Genomic DNA, 11,462 nt, shown 5'->3' with positions numbered 1-11,462 from the left:
TTCTGAGTTCCTTCTGTGTGCTGGAACGCCCTAGGCAGTAGGAAGTACTAACAGTGGTGATGTAAACTCTAGGATGCTCACCATTGAGAGAAAGAAGTCCAGAGGCTTGATTGACAGTTCAACCACGGTCTCAGTGAGCTGACTGCCTTCTGTCCTTCAACATTCTTCTATGATTTTTCAGTTTTCCTTGAGTTTTTTTGTTTTCTGATCATAAAACACATGTTTCATGTTGAGGTAGCATGTTCTCATAAGACCATGTCCAGAGGCGGGGAAATGGAAGTTGTGGGAGAAAGATGAATTATTAGCTTCCTTTTCTCTCCTTCTCTCCCCCACCACTTAACAAATGCATACAGCTGACATTTTGAGCCTTCTTATTAGCCTTCTAATATTCTGTATTTTTGTTTTTAAGTGTATTTATTCATTTATTTATTATATGCATGGGTATTTTGCCTGCATGCAGTGCCTAAGGTAACCAGAAGGGGGCGTTAGAGCCCCTGTGATTGGGATTCCATATAGTTGTGAGCCTCCAGGTGTGTTCTGGGAATCAGGCCACAGTCCTCTGGAATAGCAGCCACTGTTCTTAACCCATGAGCCATCTCTCCAGCCTCTAACCTCTTTTTAAATAAAAACACAAAGAAGTTTCTGGAACTACTATAAGGTCTGCACACGCCACAGTGGTACTCATCAGTGATAAGTGGCTACGAAATACTGGCCGGAGGGACTAGGAAATAGAAATTTTGGTTAAAACCTTGTCAAACTTTTAGCTTAAATTTTGCAAACTTAAGTTTATATACCATATTGAACAACATAATTGTTGATTCCTTTTGATAGGTCACATGCTACCCATTGTAGTGAGGATGGCTGGACAAGTGATTTGCCTGAAAAGCTTGACATTGGTTTTTTTGGCAGCAACCTCGGGGGAAATCCATAGACAGTAAATAGGGAGCATCGTGGGGCTGAAACTATAGCAGGGAGAGCTAACATGCACACAGGCAAGATGAATACAAAAGGAAACCACGGTTCCAAGTTGACCTAAATCAACAGAATCTCCTAGACTGGATCTGAACAATCCAGCTTCTAGAGGCACATAATTGTGGGAAGAGAAATGGGAGAGAGGGGTTTGAAAACAAGAGTAAGAAAAACTTCTAGAAGCTTGTCATCTGGTAGAGAGGGCAGATATGCAGAAGAAATTGTTAGTAATAGATTCAGGTAGACATATTATCTGTGAACACAGATAATAAATGTTTTCATTACACATATCCATGCAGACATACACAGTGAGTAGGTTTTTTTTTTTAATCAAGAACAAGGCATCTTTGATATCTCTCACAAACCTTACTAAACAAGTTCCTCTAAACTGAAGTGTTGGAATGTGGCCCACATACCGCTCTTGAAGCAACAGTCAATGTGATACTGGACGGTGTGTGTATTTCTATGGTTAGAAAGCAATATCTCAGTTTCTGTAGGCCTTGCTACAACGGGACAGTTACAGACACAGTGAGAACTCAGAAAGGGCCCATGAAACCCTATAATTTTCAAATGTTGCCAGTGCTTGAGGCCCGAGGCAGGATTAGCTGTCACTGGACCTGTCTGGCAAGAAGCTCTCAGGGTGACAGTAGCTTAATTCAAGTTTAGGTTTTGGTGTGACTGAGAGGCAAGAGACTGTATAAAGCTCATACCGTGTTACCCTCTGAGACCTCTGCAGTTATGAAGAACTTACCCCAGGTCCTTGGGGCTTCTAAAGAACAAGAGGCTCTACACCAGCTTCCTCCTGAGACAGTGTTTCTCTGTGTAGTCCTGGCTGCCTGGAACTCTCTGTAGACCAGGCTAGCTTCAAACTCAGAGATCGTCCTGCCTTAGCCTCCAGAATGCTCCACCACTGCTAGGTGGTTTTGGGAATTTCTAAAGCCTGCTCCAGTTTCTATTTTTTTAAATGAGGTTTTTGTTTGTTTGTTGGGTATTTTGAGACAGGGTTTCTCTGTTTAACTTTGAGTGTCCTGGAACTCACTCTGTAGACTACACTGGCCTCAAACTCACAGAGATTTGCCTGCCTCTGCCTCCAAAGTGTTGGGATTGCAGGCATGCCCCAGTACTGCTTAGCTAGATGACTTATTATTTACTTACCAACCCCAGTTCCACCTCCCTCCCGTTCTCCTGCCTCGTGTTTCCTGTCCCCCATCTATTCCTCAGATGGGGTAAGTTTTCCCTTGGGGAGTCAATAAAGTCTGGGGGAGATAGAGGGGAGGAGAGCAATGAAAGAGATACCTTGACAGAATGAGTAAATGAACTATTTTTCAAAGATGCTCTGAATGAATTCCTTGCAAGAATATATCATACCCATATTAAAAAAACCATTTCCTCCATGTTTGTCTTTGGAGTCAATGGTCTCATGTGTGAGAACCCCTTTTTCTGGTGATTTCATACTTTAATGTTTTCAACTGTAGTGAAGTACAAAGAAGACACCAAACTGAAGGTTTATGCTAAGTACATCTCAGAAGAGTCAAACACATTCACCTCTGTGATAGGTATCAAAATCTTCTTACAGTCTAGGTTCACAGGCCTGTCTATAGCTGTATCAACAGCAACATGGCAATTAAAAGCTTCCAAATTATTGTGGGAAGATTTTATCTTTATGGGGAGAACAGGTGATGATGACATGGCTGGCGTCATTTTTGTTAGGGAATTGTCATCTTCAAGTAAGTTCTACAGAAATATGACCAACCTCATCTTAATAGAGCATATCAGTTTGTGTCTAAAGTCAGTTATACCATTAAAGCTACTTAATTGTGGCTGTAATAGCCTACTTTTCCTACCCATTGTAGGTGCAGATCTGTGCTGTTCAACCCGTGTGTAGTAGCGTTTAAAGTTGAGTTTAGTAAGAATGAAATAAAAAAAAATTTCTCCTACAGAATGGTAGATAAAGTTCAAGGTCTATGTAGCCACATAGGGCTACCACCAGGTTTGGGGCTCTCTTTCCCCTGGCATACTTCAAGTTCCAGATCTGTTGTAAGGAGACGGCTTGTTTGTCCCAACCTCCCAGCTATCTTAGCCCCGAAATAACCACACAGAAATTGTATGAATTAAATCACTGCTTGCCCCATTAGCTCTAGCCTCTTCCTGGCTAACACTCACATTTTGATTTAACCCATTTCTATTAATCTATGTATCACCACAAGGTCGTGTCCTACCAGAAAAGTTTTAGCATGTCTAACTACCTCAGGCCACAGATCTATGTTGTCCCTCTGACTCTGCTTTCTTCTTCTTCTTCTTCTTCTTCCCAGAATTCAGTTCTGTCTTCTCCTACCTACCTAAATTCTGTCCTATCAGGCCAAGGCAGTTTCTTTATTCATTAACCAATACAAGCAATACACAGAGGGACTCCCACGTCACAGATCCAGAATAATTCTTTCGCCATTGAGTATTTTAGTAGACTCTAGACACTATTGGGCTTAGATATTAGATAGTTGAGTCTTCAAGAAGAGTCAACTGATGCACTCTTCACACTTATCTAAGTGTCTGGCAAATGCACTTAGGATATTTAGTATTGAGAAAGCCAAATAAATATTTCTGGGACATGATCTTGGAAATATTTTTTTTGGGGGGGGCTTTAGACCCTCTTCCTTTAATTCTCTCAATGTAGACCAAACAGCTGGAATGTTCACTTTTGTCAGAAGGAACAGACTGAATGGGTCCAAGCATCCATCCACGTGCCATGCACTCCTGTTGTTGAGTGGAGCAGGCACAGGAAGCAAAGTCAGCAAGGGATGCACAGGCCAAGGGCTGTGTGTGATAACATGTTCTCTGACTTATATGTTACAGGGTAGAACTACAAAGTACATGAGATTTCTGTATACCAAGTTGCCCTTCCTGGTTGTTAAGGAAGTCTGTTTCTCAAGGGAGACTAAAACTCATTTTGTTGGCTTGTATAGTGTCTATAAAATTTAAAGATAGGGTAGGTAAGCCTTGGTCTTGCAAATGTTAGGGTGGGGTCTGCGGTCGCGGCCATGAATAATGAATTCAGCTTCTTGGCTGCTTCATCACTACTGCGCCAACTGGTTAACATCTGAGCTATCTGTGGCCTCAGAAATTTCAGTCTAAAGGTCCCCATGCATCCTCATCTGGACCATAGCCTGGCGCTGCAAGCCAGGGACAGCTTCCGAGTTCAGTTTATTGGAAAGAAACCTGTTTTTTTTTGCTCTGGCGGATAAAGGGGCAGATAAAACTTTCCAACATCGCCTTTCTTCTGAATGATCGGTTTCAGGCTTTTTCCTCCTCAGGTTGGAGGAAGGAACTTCACCCCCTCGGGCTAGGGCTCTCGGGGCGCACAGGGCGGCTTTGTCTGAAAGGCGGAGGAGCCGGGAAACGTGGAGCAGAGCGGCAGGGCGGCTGGAACTGGGACTAGTCCAGAACTTTCTTCCGCCCAGTGCTGGAGTTCCGGCCAGGACCTGGGGGCGTGCCCGGGTCGGGGTCGGGTCGCCCGCGGCTCGGGGAGCGCGCGGGGCTGGTGTGGGTGGAGCGGCCCCGCGGGGAGGAGCCGGTCGGGAGGAGGCGGTGCTCCCGCGGGTCGAGCAGCGAGCTGCGCCCCGGCGGCCCTGACCCCGCGTCTCCGCGGAGGGTGAGCGCTGCCGCGGACAAAGGAGCATGTCGTTGCGGAGCAGGATCGGTCCTCGGGCCGCCGGGAGAATCGGGCCACCGCCGGGCCCGGCTCACCCCGCCGCCTCCCGCTAGGCCGGTGCCCCACGCCGCTCGGCTCGCAGGCCCGGCCAGCGGCATGGAGCCGCCGCTGCTGCTGCCGCTGGCGCTGCTCGCCCTGCTGTGTACGGGAGGAGAGCGCGGGGTCGCGGCGCTGCCAGCGGGCTGTAAGCACGACGGTCGGGCCCGGGGTACCGGCAGGGTGGCTGGCGCCGAGGGCAAGGTGGTGTGCAGCAGCCTGGAGCTCGCGCAGGTCCTGCCCCCGGACACGCTGCCCAACCGCACGGTCACCCTGTGAGTAACGCAGGTCGCCCCCTGGCCCTTACCGGGGGGGGTGGGGAGGTGCGCCGAACGGGTTCGGGGTGGGGGGTTCTCCCCTGTATCCATGCTCCTTTGTGTGCGCGCAGCGGCAGGCAGGGGGTGGTGCTGGGAAAGCCCTTAAGCTTAGCGTGGGGGACCAGGGTGGCCGATTGCCATACCAACCGCCTTGGCTACTTTGCAAAGAAAAGTTTTCGGGGTTCCCGGGCGCGCCCCATGCCATCTCTGCTTTTGCGCCGCTCCGGTTTCCGAGTACCACGTGAGGATGCAAATAAACACTAAGTCGGCGCAGTTAAAGCTCATTCATCCAGGCTTGGGGCTTCCAGGAAACACCATGTGTGCTCAGAAGTGTTCTTGAAAATGAGGTTGCACCTGAGGTGGAGCTTGCTGGACACTTGGGCTTAGGATGGGTCTTTGTGGTCCCCAAACCCGTTCGGAGACGTTGCAGTTTTCTGCCTTAGCTTTAGTGCTCTTTAAGAACAACTTCTGAAGTAAAGTTACTAATGTCTGAAAAATGCGAGATAAAGTTGTTCAAGTCCATTTCAGCCCCATACTCAAGTCTGAGAGCTCACACTGGAAAACCAGGAACTTCGGGATTGAAAGTTGTTTGTTGAGAGAGCTCTCCAGACCCTCCAGAGGATGGAGGGACTTTGGGTTTTCGCGGTAGATTTCCACCTGGAAGGAAAAAGTTTAGTCTTGGAAACGTCGTTCTTTGTGCCAATTTGGCTGAAGCGTTGGCCCAATGACTGTAGATTCTGTTTTCTGTGAGAGATGAAAATTGGTTTGGAAAAGTTTAAGTCAGAATGTTTCAAATGGATGTTTTGTCAGACTGAAATATGAGTCCCTGGGCTTCGTGTTCCTCTGTGTTGTTTTGGTTGGTTTCTTAAAAAAGAACCAAGGCTGCCACTAGGCACACATGAAGGCAAAGGCATGTGTGATCTACGAAACCACTTAAAAGTGATATTTTTAATTTAGCCCAGTTCAACATAAGGATATGTGGTGGGGTGGTTTCAAATAGCGTCGTCAACTCCTTTGTTGGCTCGTTTTCATTTTCTCTCCTACTTTCTCTTTTCTTTTCTTTCTTTTCTTTTCTTTTTTCCCATAAGGAGACATTTAACACCAGAAACGGCGTGTGTTTCCGTTGACCCCGGTTTATAAAGATGGGTAAAGTAGTCTTTGTTGTGTTGGACTCTCATTGACTCAAAGACTTGTTGTCTTTGCCATTTGGTAGTGGCAGGAGTTGTATTCATTTAGTTTTTGACCAGATGCTTTGAAGTGAAAAATGTTGGACCCTTGATTACAGTCTGAGACTGGTGGAGAAAGGCCCTGTCTGGGAGAAGTCACTTGTGACTGTGTACCCATGTTATGACTTAAACCATGAATGTTATGACTTAAGCAATGACTTGATAAAACCTCAAATGCTAGCCAGTGAGTAACACTCAGCTTGATTCCTTTTATGTTCAGTTTTTCTGAAATGGATCAACTGCATGTAAATTGTTGAAAAAAATTGGTGATATTGTAGAAAGTCACTTTTTAGCCTATTCCAAATCGCAATAGATTTGTATGAGTGTAGTAAGGCCTTTGAAATATCATTTTGGTCCTTTTTTTCTGTCTGAAACTGTTTAGATGAAAATAAAATGAATAAACCTTAGGTGACTAGGAGGAAGTAATTACGGATAGGTTAGGCTGATGCTGAGCGTGTTAGGGTATTTCACGCCAGCGAGAAGGCCTTAGGAGGCTACTTATTTTATTTTGCTAGGCAAGCTATCAAAAGAACTGTGGGTAACTGGCAGATCCAAGTTCCCATAGTGATTTGGTGTCTGGGTCCTGGTCCAAGATTCTTGCCCTGCAGTTGAGATGTTTCTCTCCATCTTTCAAGATCAATGCTCATTGCTTTGAGCTGCAGCTTGGTGGACAATGTTATGTGGGAGTTAGGATTGCCTTTTTTTTTTTTTTTCTTTCTTAAGGCTGCTATAGAATGTTACACACCCGACTCCTTGAAACAATAAACTTATTTTCCCTCAGTTCAGGAGACCCAAACCCAAAACCAAGATGCTAGCTTCACAAATTTCAGGACAGACTTCCTTGATTCTTTTTTCATCTTTTGCCCTTCAGTTTATGACTGGAGAATTCTGGCCTCCCCATCTGTGTTTACCTGGCCCTCTTCCCTTGTGTCTTTGTGCTTTAGATGGCTCTCTCTCTCTCTCAAAATGAGAATACAGAGATTGAATTTAAGGTTCACTTTAAGTTCAGATCATCTCATGTCAGGGTTCCTTAGTTCATTATGCCTGCAAAGACCTGTCTTCCAAATAAAGTTACAAAGATAGCGGCAATTAGTGAGGACCTGGACAGATATCTTTGTTTGGAGAATCGCCAAGTATCTCATTACAGCAAAGAAATAAAAATAAGAGCTGGGGTGGGGTGTCGGTCGGGGGTTGAGCATCATGGGCCTAGCTCACACAGCGTTCTGAGGCTGATTTTCATCACTGCGGAAACAAACAACCATTCTTCTTGAGGGATGTATAGGTATTTGGAGAAAAGTTTCTGAGTAACCCTCCAAGCAGTACGGAAAATGTTTTACTTTTGGATGCACATCTAGCACACATGACCCAGAGGAAGGCCACAGCCTTGGTGCTCGCTGTGAGCCAGGCTCTGAAGGTCTTGAGCCAATCCTGGGAAAATGAAAACCACTGAAGAAAATAGTTGACACAGAGAGCCAAAGAGGGGGTTGGAGTCAGTGTGCTTCACCGTGCCAGCACTTCCAGAAGGCAGTACCCAGTTATGATGCTGTGCAGTTGGTGGCAATGGAACGTTAGGAGCAAATGCCCATTGCTTGGATGCCCACAAGAAGATGAGCTCTCTGATTTAGTTTCTAGGCCCCAAGCATGTGTGGCCAAAGGTTTTCAGTGAGTTGTCATGTTGCTGCAGAGAGGAAATGTCATTGGTTTGGATTGTGAGGATGACAAAGACAGAGGCTAGTTTCCTGCTTGGTGAGGAACTTGACATCCCTGTAGCTGGATGATGTAGCTGACCCTTCTAACTGTGTGTGTGTGTGAACAGCTCTCACTTCCAGGGCTGTATTTTTTTGTTTGTTTGAGATAGGGTTTTGCAGAGCTGTATTTATCAAAAGAAGTTGAGCAAAAATCTTTGACTTGATCATACTTATTCCCAGGCTCTCTTATAGGCCTTTGTAAAGGAATTAAATTGCATTTCTGAGTATTACATATAAGTTGAACAAAAATTACCTGTATTTAATAGTTTTGCAGGAAACATTATTTATGCCTTCCTATGTTGTATATGAAATATTCAGTATGTTGTTTTAAAAGTTCTGAGAATTTCATTGGTTGAGTGTTTTGCAGGTTTAGCTGAGCCTTTCCACATTTGCCATCACAGTGGTTCTAGGAGTATACATAGATCAGAGATTGTCACTTAGGCGTGAAGTCTAGTTTTCTCTTAGATTGTTTGGTAAATGAAAATAGTGTATGAGTTTGAGATTTTATTATATAAAACATCATGCTTGTTTCCTGTCAGTTGGTAATTATTTAGACATCTCTGTGTGGCCCAGTATAAGGTACAAGAAGTAGAATTCTTATATTTTGGTACCTAACTATTGTTAGAGAGAAAGGACGGGATGGTAGGAATAGGTGGCATTGAGGTACTATTAGAGAATGCCTGTAATTCTGCAGCAAGTCCCACATTGCAGGCATTCCCCATGTTTTAGGAGACGTGAAATAGGGAGAATTCTGAGTAGTTATGGAGTCACTGGGAAGAATTTCGGACTTGACTTTGACCTCAAGGAAGGGAAAGATTGGATTGGAAGACAGAGAACATGCTAGGCATAAGAAGAAACACTGGTTGCCAGCCCTCTTGAAAGGGACATCTTGTGTTGGGTCATTGGTGTAGCGATAGATTGGGAACACTGGCTTTCACACACCCTGTATTTCACCGACCTGCCTTGTTGGAGTAGTTGGGAAAGATATGGGAAGGAGGAGGGAGTCGTAGGCAGAAACTAGGGGCTGTTGGAACCAGTGGAGATTGGAAAAGAGACCATCCTCCTGGAGCAACCACTGAGGCTGATGGAGCAACGAGAAAACTAACCATGAGAGCCCAAAAAAGTTTATATTTCGTGGTGGCAGAAGCTGCCTGGTGATGAGGTGCCCAGTGGCCATACACAGACAGACCAGGACTAATCTTTGACAGATGAAGGTTTGAAAGCCTTCAAGTGCAGTGTCCATACAACACAAGTGAAAGATGCCAGGCTGGGTGGCTTGAAGGCAGTAGGGACTAGAGGAGATAGAACCAACATACGGACAAGGCAAGAGTTTGGGGTGAAAGCAAGCAGGAGGGTGTGCTGGTCTTAAATGGGGAATTTGGGAGCGCACTGAGTAGGATTGGAGAAAGTGGCCAAGAGAAGTGGCGATGGAAGGGGAGATAGATGGAGCTGAGCGTAAGTGGAGTGTGGCTTATTTGGCAGCAGAGTGGTAAGAGAGAAGGTGTAGCCCGGCAAATGGAGCAAGAGGGCAGGCAGCTGTAGGTGCGGGGAGGGGGTCTCCTCCATTGCTTCTGTGTCCTCAGAAAACATAGGTGAAGGAAGGAGGTTGGAGGAGGAAGGTGGAAAGAGTGGGGAAAGGAGAGTCCTTTCAGAAAGGGAAGCCCCTGGGAATTGCCTAGTAGTGAGCAGGGTGGATTCCTGTCCAGTTCTGTCTGATGATGGGACTCAGATCCAGAAGGAAGCAACCAGCAGGCTTGCTCTATCCAGTTGCATTCGGCCCATAGCTCCCACTCCGTGTGGGTAGCAGGTTGCAGGCTAGGCAGGAAGTATAGTCACAAAAATGAGCGTGTTTTGTGGAACAGCCCCTCTCCCCTTTAGTGAACCCATGGTGATCCCAGGTAGCCACCGGTAAGGTTGCAGTCTTTGAATTCAAGATCTTGCCTCCAGCTGGTTGCCCTACATGCAGCACAGTTTATGGTTTCTCCCTGCGGGTGTCTTCTTGCTGTTCTGGTGGCTCTGATCCACTGGGTGTGCCTCTTTGCTAGGCAGAGTCTGTCCTAGCGAAAAGTCAGAGGGGGTCGGCAGGAGGGAGTCCTGTCCGTTTTTACTCTGTAGTTTCTGTCTAGACTCTGTGCCTCTCATTGTCCCTGGAGCCATGTTTGTGCTTAGTTTTCTCTAGAGCTTTCATCCTTGGCTTGGCATCTGTCTCTGGGAAGTTTTGGGTCCTCCACAGTCTGGCTCAGCTTCTGGGAAGTCCTCGCTCACTGACTCTTGGTTTGGTCTTAGGTCACTTTGTTTCTGTCTTCTCTGCCTTTTTCTCCTTCCTTTTTCCTCCTGTCCCCTTTTGCTACTCCCAAGGCCTGGTTTCGGGCTAACCACACCCTGGAGCACTGCGATATGTTCTGTCCCACACTGTCCGTGATCCTGGATAGCTGCGCACAGAGCCTTGAAGGGAAGGATTCGGGAGAGACCTCTCTCACACAGCAAGTGTTCTTTATTGGCAAGCATATTGTCAACAAAGATTCAGGAGCCAACAGTGGAAAATCAGGAAGCGTGGAGGTTGAAAGAAGGATGTGAATCCAGACTTTCGCGCTGTTACAACAACTGAGAGCATCTGTTTATTTTGGTCTGGCGCAGTAATGCATAGCTGTGGGACCCATGATTCAGAAATGGCTGTCGTAGGTGCCTCTAGAGTTACACTCGGCCTACTTGATCTTATATAGCGACCTGCATTCCTACAAGGAGTGCTTTACAGGAGCAGTGCAGAATGAGGGGCAGAAGTAGGCATTTCTGGTCCTTGAATGCCTCGCTTAAGTTTGTCTGCTATGATGTCAAGGTTTTGCATAACCCCACCCCCAAATCTTTTTTACTTCTTGCCTGCTTGGAGTCCTTCAGCATCAGGAATACAGGAGAGCAGTTGGTGGGTTTGGTGGTATGCCAGGTCCAGGCACAAAGGACCTGGGAAAGTTTGGAGATGTTTGTTCCAGTGTTGTCACTGCATCTGTCCCCAGGAGCCTGTAAAGATGGGCTTAAAAAACAAATAAGAGATAGAAGAAGCAATATACAAATAAAAAATATAAAAAGAACTCTTGAAGTACCTCAGGCAGTGCCCAAGGGTAGAGATCCTCAGGATGTCAGCTAACCCATGCTCTCCCACATGCCCACATTCTGCTGAGACAGAGCAGACTACAGAGATGGTTTATGGGCTTTAGATATGTTAGAGGGAGTAAGGGTTCCCAAAGGGAGGGTCATAAGACAGGTCTAGGCAGGACTTTGCTGAGGGGGCCCAGTGATGGATTCATTTGTTCCATTGGCCATGACTGTGTTGTCTTCTCTTTCTCGCTCATCTCCTGGGCACAAAGCCTCACTGTGGCCCCAAGTGTCTCTAACTTGGAGCACTTAGCCATGTCATTATTCATGGAGTCTCTCCAAGATTTTCACACCAGATATTCACACACAC

Source organism: Microtus ochrogaster, unplaced genomic scaffold (assembly GCF_000317375.1).
Source record: "Microtus ochrogaster isolate Prairie Vole_2 unplaced genomic scaffold, MicOch1.0 UNK5, whole genome shotgun sequence".
Taxonomy (NCBI): domain Eukaryota; kingdom Metazoa; phylum Chordata; class Mammalia; order Rodentia; family Cricetidae; genus Microtus; species Microtus ochrogaster.
This window is presented reverse-complemented; position numbering follows the sequence as displayed.